This window comes from Rhinatrema bivittatum, chromosome 1 (assembly GCF_901001135.1).
Source record: "Rhinatrema bivittatum chromosome 1, aRhiBiv1.1, whole genome shotgun sequence".
Lineage (NCBI taxonomy): Eukaryota > Metazoa > Chordata > Amphibia > Gymnophiona > Rhinatrematidae > Rhinatrema > Rhinatrema bivittatum.
This window is the reverse complement of record NC_042615.1, coordinates 116,245,029-116,263,452: the sequence shown is the minus strand read 5'-3', so window position 1 is coordinate 116,263,452 and position 18,424 is coordinate 116,245,029.

Below are 18,424 nucleotides of genomic sequence, written 5' to 3'. Positions count from 1 at the left end.
CACTGACGCTCTTTTTATTAGTATGGTTTGAATATTGTGAATGATGTTTTATATCTCTTGACTTTATTTATTACCTAATGTTTTATGAGGAAAGATGATGTTTCTGTTTTTCCATTGCTGCATTGCATAATACAGTCAGGTTTGCTGTGCTTTCCAAAGCATATATGTGAGCAAGGGTGAGTGAGCCAGTGAGCATGTGTGTGAGTGAGACAGACTGGGTGTGTTAATAAGCATATATGTGAGCAAGAGGACTATATAAACCAATGAGCATGTGTATGAGCAAGAGTCTAAAGTTCCCAGGTATGGAGAGCAGATGATTTTTTTAACTAGCATGAAAAACCCCTCCTCCATTCCTTTTTTTTTTTTCTTTAGGAAAGGAGCTGCAGCTTTCCTTTATATTACAAGAAGCACATTTTTTCTAGCACCTCTTTTTTTTCCTTTTTCCAGGGTATGAGGAAGTCAGGTTTGGTAGTCTTCTACCTTCAGCTGAAGGCAGGCTGCAGGTGACTGCCCTATTTTTCTTCCCCTCTTTCTGAAAGTCTAGGATGTGATTTTCTTTTTATTAAACAGCTTAGTTTCCCCCTTAATAAAAAAAATCCCCACTTGTTCCTCCTGTCAATCATGGATGAGAAAAGTTTTACCAAGAAAAAAAAGAACTCATCAAGAGGGCAAAAAAAGAAAACTCCATAGGCTGAGAGTCCAAGTAAGGGGACCTCTTGGTATCCCCCCGTGATAGTCTGCTAAAAGATAATTAGGGAAGCGATGACAGATCAATTCCCAATCACCCTTGATACAGTGATGACCGGAAATTCAACTACCCCATACCCATTAGTGGGGAAGAGACACATCTCCTTGCAAAGGATAGCCCAGACCCTCTTGGCCACCAAGGACAGGGAGAGCCAGCTACCTTTGAACTTTAAGGGGGAGACATTTCCCACAGCTCCCAGGAAAGCCTTTCCATGGGCATATGTGCCTCCTAAACAAGAAACATCATGTCCCCTGTAGTTGACGCCCTTGTTACTAAGTGGAACTCCCAGGAGGGCAAGAAACAACAGAAGTTGTAAGGCTTGTGGGGACACCAGAGACATCCCTCCTTGAAAACACAGGGCAGAACCCCCTTTCCCCAGAACTAGAGGAGGGCAACAGGAGTCAGTGGGGACTCCTGGCGATTATATCTGCTGACCTGCAGGCTGTCAAGGGACAATCACTGCCCTTGCCTCATGTGGATCCTCTCCCAGCTAGAAAGATACCTCTTGGGGAAGCCGTGGACATGTATGGAGGGCAGGGAACCAGACAGACAGAAAAAAAGGACCTAGAATCTGATATAGGCCTGGGCAACCCAGATCTTCTGATACAAGGAGTGGCTGAGGCAGGGGAGGAGGAACATGCACCAGAACCAGAACTCCATCTTATGGCTCAAGAGTCTTTAACCACCACCCCATCTTTGATCAATCGAACACAAATAAGAAAGGAGGAGCAACCTGCTCTTTCCGTGCTCTCTGGACAGGACAAACCACCTGATGAAGTTGTAGAACAAGGGGGTCACCTTGAGAATGGTGGAGGCCCCTGGAAACCACAATACATCCCCACTCACAGTCCCCCTTCCTTTTAAATTGCCTGGAACCCCCGTGGCTCCTCAAAAGGTGTTCTCCTTCAGAGCAATCACGGGGACTGTATACACTCCAGGCGTTAAACTCTAAGAAAAAGGAATGATACCAGATGGCTCCATTGTTCATCAGTGGTGAACTATCAGGAATAGATGGTGCACTGATTGGAAGAGCTGAAATTCCAACTAAGAGGGAGGAGCGAGGAGAAGGGGACCAGAAGGCAACCCACAAAATAAAAAAGAGTAAATACCTGGCCAACAAAAGCCAGGTGTTGGCTAAGGCTGGACAAACCTCTTTTACCCAGCAGAAGAAAAACCCACCAGGCAATGGAGGTATAGGCTAGCAGCGTACAGTGTCATGCCGGACACTGCCAGACTTTAATATCTTTCAATGTACTTCTGCTGTAACATGCCTGGTGGGACCAAAAGCAGTGGTAGTAGCCATAAAGGAAAATAGAGAAGTCGTAATACTTCTTGCTACAATGGCTGCAATCAAAGCAATACTTTAAAAGGACATAAGAATGGGAGACACAATACAAAGAAACAACCCCTGGGAGAGCCAGGGACAAGGGTGGTACTACAAATGTACCACCTTACCTGCCAGATGAAATCTTATGACCGCATCTGAGTGCCTTGGGGAAGGTCATTTCAGAGACCTCCACGATTCCCCTTGGGCACAGGGAAGTGGAACTGCGGCACCTAAAGTCCTACAAATGCTGGGCTAGCATTCAGCTGCCTGTGGGACAGCAGGGAGTGAGCAGGTGGTTCCAGGTTTTTTACCAAGTCCACCCATACAGGATATACTACACTGCTGGTGAGGAAAAGTGCCACCAATGCCACAGACCAGAGCATGTCAAGCGATGGTGCCCCAGGGCTGGTGACCATGCCCCATCCCACCTGCCTCTGGATCTTCTGGATCCCAGAAGGAGGCCGTGGCAATGCAGGCCAATGCATCTAAAGACAGTACTGCTAGGTCACCTAAGTCTAGGAGAGACCTAAAACAACTTGGGTCCCCAAAATAGCTCTAAAGTCCCCAGAGACCAGTAGTGTGGCGCTTTTAAGAGTTGTCCTCGAGGTTAAATCTCGGAACAACAAGTGTCAGGAAAGAAATAAGAAAAACAAAAAGGTAGGGAAAGGGGGAAAAAGTCAAAAGTGGCCACTCACTTCAGAAAAACCAAAACAATTCCGGGAAGTGGAAGACCAACAAAATCTGAGGTAAACCCCCCCCCCCCCCTTCCCCAGCAACTTCCAATCCCTAAACTGTCAGATCACACAATACAGGCAAAGCTAGTAGCAAAAAAAGAGAATCATTCAGCAATCCTGGATTCAAGGAGTGCAGAACTGGCGCCAATGCCCCTTTTAATGAATATTGTAGTAAATGGATCTCCCCCCCCCACCCCCCGCCTCCTCATCTGAGCCAATTCCACTCAATGTAAGTGAAGCTGTACTAAATGAAAGAAGAGGGAAAAAAAGAGGGAAACTACAGACCAGTTAGCCTGACTTCAGTGCCAGGAAAAATAGTGGAAAGTGTTCTAAACATCAAAATCACAGAACATATAGAAAGACATGGTTTAATGGAACAAAGTCAGCATGGCTTTACCCAAGGCAAGTCTTGCCTCACAAATCTGCTTCACTTTTTTGAAGGATTTAATAAACATGTGGATAAAGGTGAACCGGTAGATGTAGTATACTTGGACTTTCAGAAGGCGTTTGACAAAGTTCCTCATGAGAGGCTTCTAGGAAAAGTAAAAAGTCATGGGATAGGTGGCGATGTCCTTTCGTGGATTGCAAACTGGCTAAAAGACAGGAAACAGAGAGTAGGATTAAATGGACAATTTTCTCAGTGGAAGGGAGTGGACAGTGGAGTGCCTCAGGGATCTGTATTGGGACCCTTACTTTTCAATATATTTATAAATGATCCGGAAAGAAATACGACGAGTGAGATAATCAAATTTGCAGATGACACAAAATTGTTCAGAGTAGTTAAATCACAAGCAGATTGTGATAAATTACAGGAAGACCTTGTGAGACTGGAAAATTGGGCATCCAAATGGCAGATGAAATTTAATGTGGATAAGTGCAAGGTGATGCATATAGGGAAAAATAACCCATGCTATAATTACACAATGTTGGGTTCCATATTAGGTGCTACAACCCAAGAAAGAGATCTAGGCATCATAGTAGATAACACATTGAAATCGTCGGTTCAGTGTGCTGCGGCAGTCAAAAAAGCAAACAGAATGTTGGGAATTATTAGAAAGGGAATGGTGAATAAAACGGAAAATGTCATAATGCCTCTGTATCGCTCCATGGTGAGACTGCACCTTGAATACTGTGTACATTTCAGGTCGCTGCATCTCAAAAAAGATATAATTGCGATGGAGAAGGTACAGAGAAGGGCTACCAAAATGATAAGGGGAATGGAACAGCTCCCCTATGAGGAAAGACTAAAGAGGTTAGGACTTTTCAGCTTGGAGAAGAGACGGCTGAGGGAGGATATGATAGAGATGTTTAAAATCATGAGAGGTCTAGAACGGGTAGATGTGAATTGGTTATTTACTCTTTTGGATAATAGAAAAACTAGGGGGCACTCCATGAAGTTAGCATGGGGCACATTTAAAACTAATCAGAGAAAGTTCTTTTTTACTCAACGCACAATTAAACTCTGGAATTTGTTGCCAGAGGATGTGGTTAGTGCAGTTAGTATAGCTGTGTTTAAAAAAGGATTGGATAAGTTCTTGGAGGAGAAGTCCATTACCTGCTATTAAGTTCACTTAGAGAATAGCCACTGCCATTAGCAATGGTAACATGGAATAGACTTAGTTTTTGGGTATTTGCCAGGTTCTTATGGCCTGGATTGGCCACTGTTGGAAACAGGATGCTGGGCTTGATGGACCCTTGGTCTGACCCAGTATGGGATTCTCTTATGTTCTTAAGATCCCAGAACTAGTCCAGAGTTCTGCAGTAGATGCAGCATTTTTACCATTCACTTCAATGCCAGATTCTCTCCCCTCTACCCCAAAATATAGGAAATGGGAGAAAGAAGAAAGTACTCTGAACCAGGATCTAGATGTCCTGCTTGCCTGTTGGTAAGCCATACAGAGAATCAAGAACAGAGATCCTAACTGGAACATGTAGGCTAAATTAACATCTAAGCATTTATGATGTTTAAGACTTCAGGTATAGTGTCCTTTAAGTAAATTTTCAAATTTCAATTGTTCAAGTATATTAATAAAAGGATACTATAAATTGATGATCATGATGAATACATTTATTCTAAATGAGAAGTAGAGCTCTTGAGATCTCTGTGCAGTTATTGGGATAATGGATTTCCTAGTCCCATGTAACTGGTTCCCTTCCACCCCTGGTCTAGCTAATGTGTACCATTCTCAGACAGTTTATGAATGGGCTGGCTTCCTTTTAGAGCCAGGGGTTGGGCCTGGTTCATGTTTGGGAACTTGTAGAATACCAGGTGCTGAAAGAGAAGGTTACTTGGCATAATAAGCCCATTAACACTCTGGGTTTTGGTTCATTAATAGACTTTGTTCTTTGTTGTTGTACCTTTTGTTGATTTACAGTTTCACTGAAAAAGTGAAATAATTTCCTTAAGATTTCATATATTTTCCTTAAGCTCACTGAATAAGTGAAATGAGAAAGGAAAAAATAAAAAAGGAACTTACCTTGTTTTTTGGGGCAGCAGGGAAAATTCAGCCCATGAATAGGATCTGGAGAGGAGCAGATGCAAGGCCAGAAAGGGGGAGGGGGGGGAAGCAAATTTGTTTGCTTTTTAGCTGGGGAAAGGGGAAAAAAGAATGGATGCAATAGTTGGAAGAGAAAGAAAAGTGGTAGTAGTCTTTTCCCCCACAAAACCTGTTGCAGAGAGGCCAGGACATGGAGCTAAGAGTGACACCATGTGAAGGCAAAGATACAATGCCAAGGTTCTGTTTTACTGAGCAAACAATTCACTTATTCAGTGAACCTAAAGAAATTTCTGGGACACCTCCTAGGACAGCGGGGACAGCTGTGTGGGCATGCACCTGGGGGAGAACAGTGCAACCACAGAAAGATTTTTTTGTCTCCCTTCTTTTGGAGCAGATCTAACGTCCTCTCCCCTACCCTTGAGTTCAATCTTCCTCCTTGGAAAAGAAGAGGAACACAAGAATGTGTTTGTTTTTCTGTTTTCCTTTTTCTTTCAGGATTCTTGAGCAAAGGCCACAAAGGGGAAGGCACTCTGCCCCCTTTTTATTTTCTCCTGTTTCTTATTCCGCTCTCCAGTGAATAATTTATTTCCGTGTTTTTCTAAGTTTGCCTCTAGGTACCTTTCTCCCATTTTGGTTCCTCCCCATTTTTCTGCATTTCTATAGGTGTATTTGTACCCCCTTCCCCACTTTTTTGGCTCAATTACCTAATGGCATCCATTCAGGTCAGCAAAGGCCCACAGCACACCTCCAAGATGGAGGTGGAGGCCAGTGCTGCCTCATAGCCCTTCCTCCCCAAACTACCAAGGCTGATGAGGTCCTTGGGCAAAAGAAAGGGAATGTGAGTGAAAAGCTAGCTGTAAGCATCCTCAACCCAGACACCAGGGCAGCTGATTCCGCCTCCCCACTCCTCCCCACTCCTCTACAATCCAACACCTTCACCCCCCCCCCCCCCCCCGGGTGAAGACACCCTCCACTGTGGATGCCAGGAACAAGCCAGCTAGGAAGAGTAAGATGAAACATATTGCCTCTCTTACCCTTTCCGGTGGGACACCAGAAAGGGTAAGAGAGGCACCCAACCCTTCCCACTGAGAGCATCACCACAGAGGGGGTGTCTCCATCGTCCTTCCTTCCCTCCCCCCTCTTTTCTAAAGGCAGATATTCACCAAGCAGACAAGCAGGGCCACCAAGGGGTGCTACTGCCAGCGTCGCCAAGGATGCCATCACTAGTGCTTCCACCACTAGTGCCACTGACAACACTACCACCAGAGCCAACAGTGGTAAAACCACCCCTCTCCCACCCAGATGCTTGTACGCAGCCACCGCGGCAATGACTGGAGGTCCCAACCCATCGACGGACTTGTACTCATCTGCGGCTGGGTCCTCCAGCCTCACTCTGAAGCACAACCTAAGAAGCCAACTGCTAGCCTCACCCAACCCACTCTGCCACTCTGCTACAGTGCCACCCTGGCCAAGCTGGTCGGATCCAGGCAGGTCATGACGGTGGGCGGGATGAACGGCAAGGCTGTTATATTCGTCAAGGCCCTGCAGGCAACAAGGCTGTCGAAGAGGGGCTTGTGGTGGAAGCAGTGCTCCACCAAGTGGAACCCATCATTGGGCAGGGGACCTGGGTGGTGTTTTCCAATGTACCACCTCACCTCCCAGAAGCCCTCATTAAGCTCCATCTCGGTGACCTGGGGGTGATCACCACCCCCATCACCACCATCCCAGAAGGTCACCAGGAAAGGAAGCTGCACCACATCTCCTTCTGGAGGGAGGCCTGGGTATACCTGCCTGAGAATGGGGGAGAGCCCCAGAGGTGGAGGATGATTCCCTTGGTACTCCTAAATTACAGAGAGCAGACATGTACGGATGTACGTCGTATTATAATCCAACAAATTTCAGTGTTTTTGTACTAGTATGGCACTAAGTCAGTCATACACTTCCATAAAACATTCAGTCTGGTTGAATTAGCACAAGTTGTATACTTGTGAGCAGTAGCGCCAACATCAAGGCTTCAACCATGGCTACTGACCATTCACACATCTTTCAACCTGGCCAATGCAATATTGTGCAGTGTGCAGCACTCAAGCTACTGCAACGACTCACACGTCGATGCCAAAAATTGCTGCATGACCAAGACAGCCATTTGAAGCAGAAAATGTAATGCTTGTGATATTAAAGTAGGAGTAAGAAGAAAGCAGAATCATGGAAAAAAAAATCCTTCAGAAATGTACAACTGCTGGGTGCTCAGTTTTCTTTTTTTATTATGATTTCTTAAGGTCTTTTGTTTGTTCTACATGATTCAAATTTCTTAGTCCTAGTAATAGTAATAGTTAGTTAGTTACTGTAGTCTGTTAGTACTTTACTATTAGTAGTATTGCTATGAGCAACAATACTGGGACTGGCAGAATTACAGGCATTAAAATACATTCTCTGCTTTAAATGGGCTCCTAGGACACATGGAAAATTTTGGTATCAAAGTGTATCTATTCTGCAATCTGCATACATTACCAGTACACAGCTACACAAACACTCGAGGGTATGTATATATTTTTTTTAATCAATGTATTGTTACAATAGTGGGATATAACAGGTATAGATAGCTACTACTAATAGTAGCTAACATCACATTAGTAGCCACTAGCTAGCAACCTCTCTGTGCACTGTAAGTGCAATTTAATATTGCATTGGTCTGAAATTCTTTCATACTTCATTCACACAATCATGTCATCGGAGATGGACGTTGAGGCAGAGGAACCCAGCGAGGACTTGCCTGCCTCGGAGGTGGACACTGAGGGAAAGGAGCCTGGGAGTGAGAAGCCCTTGTCGGGGACGCAGCAGGACGGAGTGTTCTGTCTTGTGACTCCTGGACTGGCTTCTCCGGGGGGCCACAAGAGACAGCAGCGGCAGTATAGTGGTAGTGGCACTGCTGGGCGCCCCAGCGAGCAATGTGGGGAGCACAGCTTCATAGAGCCAAGCCTCTCTTCCAGCCCTTGACCCTGGATCTCGGGCCTCGACAAGAGGCTCACTCCTCCCAGTCACAGGAAAAGTCCGGATACCCAAGCAGTGGAAAGTTCATTTTGATGAAAACCAATTGCTCTACTAAGTCTGGAGACAAACGTGCATGGTGTGGACTCACTATGTTCCCTGTCATTGAAAATACTCTTTCACTTTGCACACTAGTTGGCGGGAGGGAAAGAAAGTGCTGTGCTACTATTGCAAGATCAGGCCACATTGAAGCTTTCTGTGCCCAATATCTCAAGGGATCTGAGTCCATGCTCTAAATTGGCTCAGACAGAAAACTCTTAACATGTATTTCTGAAACATTCTCCTGCAGATAGGACTCAGTAGTCACTCTTCTGCCAAAAGCTGATGCGATTGCTTGTGACATGGCAGCCAGTTCATTAAACTTGGAATGACTAATAATTTGATGTGTCATGGAAGGGGTAGGGGAGCAGCTGATACTAGTACTTGAGCAGGATGGAGTTGGAGACTGAGAGGATGATCCTAATTCTTTTTCATCATTACCAGTGGCACAGACCCTGTTTGACATTATATTTTCAACCATTGTAATCAACTTTTTTTCTAGTGTATAAGAGCATTGCACTTGAGAGCAATACTGCCTTTCACACGTGGGTCACAAATTGTGGCTAACATATAGCAATCCCTTTGCATGAGAGGTTTCAATCTTTTTTGAACTTGCTCTTTTAAGCATTTAACAAGCAGTAACACTTCCTTAGAGAAATATGGCTGGTGCAGAAATTCCTCTAATTCCTCCTCCAGATAGTTTATTACAGGGATGACACCACCCAATGTGGCCGTAGCTGAACTGAATGCATCAGTATATACTTTGAAAGGTTTGAGGACATGCACCATCTGTGCAATGTTTGTCCAGTCCTGACATCCAAAAGGATTTTCCAATCCAATTTCAGTTGCCATTGCCAAATCATGAAGAAGTGTCTGCTGTTCAGACAACCTCTCCAACATAAGATAGGTGGAATTCCATCTGGTAGGCACATCCTGAAGAAGGTTGTGCAAAGGTGCGCCAACTGCTATTTGCCTCTTTCTGAGTTGCTTCCCACTTTTCACACTGCGGTTGAAATGCCCAGCAAGTTTGCGACACTTTTCAATCAACCGCTTCAGGAGTTGACTACTACAACTAGTACCACCTTCCTTGCCACTAAGCCCCAAAGCATCCCTCACTATCAGATGCAGGGTATGTGCAAAGCATCGGATGCCCTTGAATCCACCATCAACCAGAGCCTTAATAATATTGGAACCATTGTCAGTAATCAAATAACCATTTAAGCATTCCATATCACTGCTTCTAAGGAGCCCATTCCATCTTTCCATCATCCCCTGAATTGCGTGTAAGATATTTTCTGAAGTGTGGCTCTTGTCTAGCACTTGAGCATGCAGTAAAGCCCACCGGTATCCTGGCGAAACCTTTTTGGAGCTGCTGGTGCTACTGCTGCCACTGCTAGTGTTGCTTAGTATGCTTACATGTATTAATGCCTCATCCAGCTGCCACCAATATGCATTGCATTCATACTAGTCCAAACACCAGTGGTTAGATGGATGCTCCTCCCCTTTGCCCTTGCCATCACAATCTGCATTTCAGCACGACATTTTCTTTCTAGGGAAGGAAGCACCTGACGGCTAAATGTACTTCTTGAAGGAAGTTTGTAGTAAGGGGCAAAATAATGGAGCATTCGCTTAAATCCCTCATTTTCTACAATCTGCAGTGGCTGATCATCCAAAGCAATCATTACAGCAATATGTTGTGTACCCACTTTGGACATTGCCTGCTTCCTGCTCTGTGACATTGCAGAAGAACACCACCCCATCTGCTCAATGGTAGCTTGCCGCTGCTGCCGGGGATGAGGAGGAGGAGACTCCTGCTTCTGCAGATGTACACAATCTGTATCTTCTGTAGTACTACTACTTTCCTTCTGTGGCTGCTTCCCTGTTGCTTTACTTGAAGCCTGGGCAAGCACGGTGGGACCAGCTTCTTCTGCAAGCAACAGTGCTCTGTGTTCTCTTTCAAGGTGATATTTCATGTTGCTGTTAGTAAGATGTCCAATAATTCTTCCATGGCTCACCATCTTTTTACAATAGATACATTGTCCAAATCTCTGGTCAGCCACAACATGATAATGATTCCAAATCTTAGATGTCCTTGTACTGTTCCTTACTCTAGGCTGGATACTTGTTGTCATAGTAGAAATAGTAGTAGTAGTAGTAGTAGTTTTAGACACGTGTAGATGTTCAAATGGTGTAGGGGACAGGGTATCATCAATACTGCTGACACTGGCAGTAGTTTGTTTTGCAATCTGACTAGTAGCAGTACTAGTCATTCTCATTGGTGTTTTTGCAATCTGACTAACATTGTCATTGCTGGTGGTGTTCTCCTCCTCCTTAGAATGTTTACTAGCCAAGAACCCCTGATCATCAACATCCTCCTCCTCCTCATCATCAATATCTGATTCATCATCATCCAAGACTTTCTGTAGCACCATTCTTTCATCTAAGAATTTCACCTTTTCCTCACATTTAGCTCCTTTCTTCCCCTGCAACAAGTAACCTTGTGCTTCTACATCCTCTTTCTTCTAAAAAAATCACAGTTTTTTCCTAGGGACTGGCAGACTGCTCTTTCCGGTAGCACTAGTACTAGCACCACGTTTTTTTCCAGAGGGTACTGGTAGTGGCATGATGATCCTGTGGTCAAAGAAGGATATAATAAATCTAGTAGATTAAACAAGTTAATAAATTAATTTGGTATTTATTTTTTGAACTTTATTGAGCTAATAGCTATAGGCTAGCCCCAGACCATAGGACAAAGAAGGATATAGTGATTATTTATTAATAGTCAGTGAGTGACACTGACAATTGATAATTTGATATAGTATATATATTTTATTGCAATTGCAGTATTATATATTTACCATGCATTAGCCAGAGCATCAAATTGCAGCAGACTGAAACTAGGCTGCAGTAACTCACTCATTACATTAGCCTCCTGGCAGTGGCTAGGCTACTGGCTGCTAATGCTACATGCAAGCATTGAGGTTAGCAATTGTGGCACTGCAATCCTATTCCTATTTCCTATCCTTTTCAGGCCTATTCTGTTCTTTCGACTAAAATAACTTCTCCCTCCCACTTCAAGTCTTGCCCATAAGGGATTCCCTATCTAACACTTCTCCTTACCTCCCATCCCCCGAACCATCACCACGCCCCCGAACCTGCCCTGGACCGCCCCCTGACCCCCAGACATGCCCCCTCCCGCCCCTTTTACGAAGCCCCGGGACTTATGTGCGTCCCGGGGCTTTGCGCGCGCCGGCAGCCTATGCAAAATAGGTGCACCGGCGCACAGGGCTTTTAAAATATAGCCCATAGTGCACACTGACACAGAGTCACTGCGCAGTATAGTGTGGCGGCATGTACTGCGCACTAAGTCCCGGTACTGTGCACTATCGGATATTCAATGCACACTAACGTCCTTTAGTGCGCAGTAATTCAAAAACCGACTTTAACCCGAAAATTCGTGGAAATTTGATTTTTATTTTGCGATTGCCGAACAATGACGAATTAGACAATGTCATTGACATTGTTTAATTCGTGAAAACCGAATGCACATCACTACTATACAATTGAGTTTCGAACTCTGTCTACTGAGCTTGCCTGGCAAGAGGATTGCCTTCGAGCCATTTATCTGGATGGATTCTCCTTGCAGATGATAGATGAGCTGGCTGCTTGGGAGCTCCCCTCCTCCTTGGAGGACCTTATAGATTTGACAGGCCGAATAGATCATCATTTTGAAGAGCGTCACCGAGAGAATCGGATATCCAAGAGGTCCTTGCAGGTTTGCTCCCGCTCACCTCCTGTCATTAGTTCTACATCCAGTGACACAAGAGTGGTCCAGGCAGCAGAACCTATGCAGTTGGGTCGAGGACGTTTGACCCAGAAGAATGCCTCTGGCGAAGACAGGCTTGTGTCTGTATTGCGGGGCTCCACGCCATCATCTACAGAATTGTCCCATCCGTCCGGGAAACTCCAGAGCTCAAGTTCAGTAGGGGTTCTAAACTTGGGTGCAACCTCTCCAGCCCCTCAACTCTCAGTTCCAGTTACCCTAATTTGGGACTCCCGGTCATTCCCAGTCCTCGCTCTGGTTGATTCTGGAGCGGAAGGAAATTTCATCCTTAGAGATCTGGTGCAACTATTGGTTATCAAGACCCGCTCGTTAGTTCCTACCCTTTGCATCGCCTTGATATATGGAGAACCACTACCCAGCCATATTTCTTTTTTTTTCAATTTTTTATTTATTGCATTTTAAAAATATACAAGTATCCACTTGTTAAGGAAATAACTCGAGTACAATTAAAGTTTTATCCTTTATCCTTTGGGATATCTTGCCCTGTTCTTATGTTTGACATGACAGTTCTCAGATTGTTAATTGTTGTTTTCTCTTCAATGTCTTCAATTAGTTTTATGTAACATGTTGTTATAATCTGTAAACCGGAGTGAAGGCTACTCTGCTCTACCTCGGTATATAAAAAATGCTAAATAAATAAATAAAGTAATACAAAATGAAACTTTCCATTATCCATTAACCAATGGTTATCACTGTACTCAATTAATAAAAGAAATATGGGAGAGCAGGAAACAAGGAGCGTTGTACAATGAAATTATGAAAAATAAACAATTGGTCGCCCTGAATACCTCCACCTAATACATTCACAAACACCTAAACTGTAAGCTTAAATGGGGTTGGTTCGAGTGTCGAGAAAAGATCTTAACTGAGATGGTTCCAAAAAAATGTATCTCTGTTCCCCACTCTTTTCATGACAATTGCAAGGAAATTGTAACTTGAAAGTTCCCCCCATCTGGAGGACTTCCATTCTCATATTAAGAAATAATTTTCTCCGCAATTGTGTCTGCTTAACTAAATCCGGGTAACACCAAATCTTTTGCCCAAAAAATAACGTTTGATTGTTACGGAAAAACTGCTTAAAGACGTTGTTTTTATCCATTAAAAACGCAAAGGAAACTAATAGTGGTCTCCTTTGAGAGACCACCATCTCTTGCGATGAATCCAGAAGAGCTGTTAAATCTGGCAAGGATATATCTTCCAAATTACCTTGGTTAGGATCAGCAGGAAATAAATAATAAGCTTTTGTAATTACAGACTTAATTTCTTCAGGAATTTTCAGTACCTGAGAAACATACAATTTAAACAGATCTAATGGTGAAATATTTCTAAAGACAGGAAAGTTAATAAACCTCAAATTATGAGCTCTTAAATTATTCTCTATTCTTTCCAGTCTCTTATTTACTTCTGTTTCAGTCTGTACCAAATTTATCTGTATTTTCTCGGCAGTTTCCAGTCGTTCTTCTATTTTTCCCATTTTTTCTTTTTGACTAGCCAATTCAGCAGCGTTTTGTTTAGTTTGATCTTTAATACCTTGCACCTCGCTTGTCAGGCCTACTATAGCAGTCTCCAAAGATCTGAGGGCTGCCCAGATCATAGAGAGAGTTATTTCCCCTGGGGGAATCATTAACACAGTACTTTTTACTTCTCGGACCTCAGCTTCCCTTCCCCCACTTACTGCTTCGTCGACGCCATTGCTCACACTCAACGGGCCGGGTCCTGGAGCAAACTCAGGATCCACTCCTCCTCCTCCTCTTCGTGGATCTGGGCCACTTTGCTCCATACTGGCAAGTCCCAATGTTGTTTCTTTATATGCTAACAACTCTACCCCTCCACTGCTCTCCTCAGAGGGGGAGGTAGCATCCGACTGCCTCTGATCTTCTCCACGGCCCGGCGACGGCGGTCTCTTTGCTGAGCCGGGACTCAAAGATAGCTCGGTCAAAGGGAAAGTCCTCGCTCCCCGAATGCCCCTATAGCGACCTGGTCTCCCGGCGTTGGTGGGGGAAGCGTGGCAAAGAAGCTACCTATCCGTGGTTGGGAGGCTTCGGTCGGTGTGGAGGCACTTTCTCCACAGCGGACCCTCGCCTTCCGCTTGGTATGTGGCATAATTGGCAACGAAATAGAGGAAAGGTTCAGGAGCTCTTTCTGCCGCGTCTAATCAGGGTGCCATCTTGACCCCAGCCATATTTCTTTAACTACAGAACCTGTCCAGCTATGTACCGGGGCCTTACATCATGAGGAACTTGAACTACTAGTTCTGGACAAATCAATCCATCCTATTGTGCTTGGACATCCTTGGCTACAGAAGCACTCCCCCCAGTTCAACTGGACCTCTCTATAGTTGGTAGAGTGGGGCCCAGCTTGTCACCAATCCTGCCTTCAAAAGGTTACTCCATTCACAATGATTCCATTGGTTACCACCGCTTCTGGCATACCTGCTCCATACACCACCTATGAGGATGTACAGTGGTCCCTTGACTTACGAACTCAATTGGTTCTAAAGGGCTGGTTGTAACCCAAGTTGGTTGTAAGTCAAGACTATTTTTTCCATAGGAAATAATGGGAAAACCAATAATGTGCTCCGAACCTCCCAAAAGCACCCCTTACCTAGCCATTTCTATAATAAAAAATGGTTGTATAAAGTCATTAATTACCAGAAACTCCAATACTTCCCTAGTGTACTCACCAAAAGGTTATAAAATGTGCTTATCCTACCAGAAAAAACAATTCAAGTTTATTTTTCTATTTATTTATTTATTTATTTATTTATTTAAAAGTTAACTTCTTTGGTTTGCAGGAAGGGAGGAGGGGGGAGGATGAAATGGAAGGTGGTTATTGTTCGGAAGGAGAGTCCCATTCCATTAGAACATTTGGAATCTGGCTCTCTGGTGTCCTTTCTCTACTTGGGGGGGGTCTGTAGCCCACTAGGACCTGCTTCTGGCTCACTTGGTCTCAAACTTTTCGCAACTAAAAACTGATCTAAGGTTGTCTGTTTCTGTCTTTTCTTCAACACCGTTCTATAGTATGACATGACATTATCATTAAGCAAGTGAATGCAATGATTGGCTTTTCCTCTGTCTGGGTGGGTCTTCTCTACAAATGTTTGTAACTCTGTTCATTTTTTTAAGGATTTCCTTGATTCCAGAAGAGGAAATTTGCTGCTGCTCCTCCTCCTCCTCTTCAGAAAGCTCCTCAGCTGCCATTCTCTGTTGCTCAGCCAGAAGTTGCTGAAGTTCCTCTGTAGACAGTTCCTCTGAGTGTTCCTCCACCAATTCCTCAACATCAGCATTGTCTACCTGCAAGCCTATGGACTCTGCTATAGTGACAAAGTCATTGACCACAGGGTCAGTTGCAGGCTCAGGCTCCTCTCCTTCGAAGTCTCGCTCTTCTATAATTTTAGGCCACACTTTCTTCTAGGCAGATCTCAATGACCTTTGAGAGACATTGGCCCAGGATTTCTCTATTAACCCTACACATGAAAGGATGCTGTAGTGTTCCTTCCAGAATTCTTTAAGGGTTAAATCCATATCTGAAACCATCTGGAAGCACTTCTGGAACAGTTCCTTGGTGTATAGCTTCTTAAAGTTAGCTATGACCTGCTGGTCCATAGGCTGCAGTAGAGGAGTTGTATTGGGTGGGAGGAACTCTACTGTGAGCCATGGGAATTCTTCAGCCAACTTGTCTTCCAAGGCTCGTGGGTGAGCTGGAGCGTTGTCCTTGATGAGGAGAACCTTGAGTGGTAAGCCTTTGTCCTCCAGGTATTTCTGCACAGTAGGACAGAAAACCTCCTTTATCCACTCAAGAAAAAGGACTCTTGTCACCCAGGCTTTTCTGTTCGATCTCCACATGACCCCTAACCTATTCTTCATCACATTCTGTTTTCTGAACACTCTAGGGGTCAACCAAGAGAGGCTTTATCTTGAGGTCACTACTCGCATTGGCACATAGCAATATGGTTAGCCTATCCTTCATTAGCTTGTGGCCTGACATTTTCTTTTCTTCCTGGGTAATGTATGTTCTCTTGGGCATTTTCTTCCAGAATAGTCCAGTTTCATCACAGTTGAAAACTTGCTGACAGGAAAAGCCATTTCTCTGTGTCATTGCTTTGAAGTGGGGTATGTAGGTTTCAGCAGCCTTTTTATCTGAACTGGCAGCTTCACCATGCCTAGCTACACTATGAACCCTAGTTCTTGCTTTAAAATTGTGAAACCACCCCTTACTGGCACGAAATATTTCACCATGTTCACTTGGTAATGGCTTATCTTTTACGATAACTGCTTTTATAGCCCTAGCTTTTTCACAGATTAGACATTCAGATAGGCAATCACCTGCCATCTGCCTTTCATTTATCCACACTAGCAATAGGCTTTCTACCTCATCTAATACTGTTGATCATTGCTTGCTAATTTGAGTGACAGTTCTAGCCACACTAACTTCCTTGTACAAATCTTTTCTTTGTAAGATTGTGGAAATGGTGGATTTTGACATGCTGTATATGAGAGCGAGATCGGTCACTCGAATGCCACTCTCAAATTTCTGCACAATTTCTTTCTTCTTTTCAATAGTGATTGCTTTCTTTATCTTTGGGGCCATTTTTAACATTTCTTCGGTGTTCTGCAGGGAGAAGAAATAAAAAAAAATAAGAAATCTAAAAAGGTGTACAACCAAAAACAACACCAACCCCAGACTCTTTTCCCCCTCCCCACCACTTATGAGAACATCTATGGCCCTCCAGAAACTCTTCTGTACCTTGCCAGCTGAGTGTGCCCCGATGCTGTTCCCCAATGCTGTTCCCCAATCTGTCCCCGATGCTGTTCCCCAATGCTGTCCCTGATGCTGTCCCCAATGCTGTACCCGATGCTGTCCCCCCATGCTGTCCCCAATTCTGTTGTTTGCATTTCCGTTTTGGGTCTGCACACGTGCAACACTAACCATCCAATCTCTGTTGAAATCCCACCTTCCAAGACCAAAAAAATGCAATAGGCAGTAACAACAGGCTAATTACAACCAATCCGTGAAAAAAAAAAACTGCACTCACGTGGCACGGGTTGTAACTTGAATTTTGGTCATAACTCAAAACCGAAAATTGTGGTCGTAACTTAAAATTTGTTCATAACCCGAAACCTTGAATGTTGGTCGTAACCCGAGTTGGTCGTAACCCGAGTCGTTCGTAACCCGAGGGCCTACTGTATTCTCGAAACAGAAGGCTGACCTTCTCCCGCCACTTCAGCGGTTTGATTGCCCAATCAACCTTCTTCCTGGAACCACACCTCCTCATGGACGCACATATCCATTGTCTGAGCCTGAGACAAAAGCCATGACCAAGTATATTTGAGAAAACCCAGAAAAGGGGTTTATTTGTCCTTCTACATCACCCGCTGGAGCGGGATTCTTTTTCGTGACCAAGAAAGATGGGTCACTTAGACCATGCATCAACTACCGTGGTCTAAACGCTATCACCCGCTAGGATAAATACCCCTTGCCATTAATCTCAGAGCTTTTCGACCGTCTCCAGGGTGCTACCATTTTTACTAAGTTGGATTTACGTGGGGCATACAATCTGGTGAGACTACACCCCGATGACATCTGGAAAACCACCTTTAACACTAGAGACGGTCACTATGAATACTTAGTGATGCCTTTTGGCCTTTCCAACGCACCTGCTGTATTCCAACGGATGATGAACAAACCTTTTAGAGATCTACTGTACACCAAGTTTGTGGTCTACTTGGATGATATCCTCATTTTTTCTAAGGACATTGACACCCACTGATCTAACATACGTATGGTATTGCAACGTCTTCGAGAGAACCAGTTGTTTGCAAACTGAAAAAATGTTTATTTGCAAAGTCTAGTCTACCCTTCCTTGGCTATATCATCTCTCCTCTAGGATTCTCCATGGACCCAGATAAATTAAAAGCAATCCGGGATTGGCCACAGCCTGTGGGACTTAAAGCACTTCAACGTCTCCTGGGATTCCTTAACTACTACCGTCATTTTATTCCCCATTATTCCACGCTGTTGTGAACCTTCCCGTGACAAGTGAGGGCAGGCCCCCTACCTTCATGACCAGTCGGGCCGCTGATGTGTTCCAGCGCAGCAGTCCACTGCCACCACCGTCCTCCTTGGTCCAGAGGCCACGGAAGTCTTCTGCCCTGCACGGCAGGGCTGTGCTCCTCCGGGAGCCTT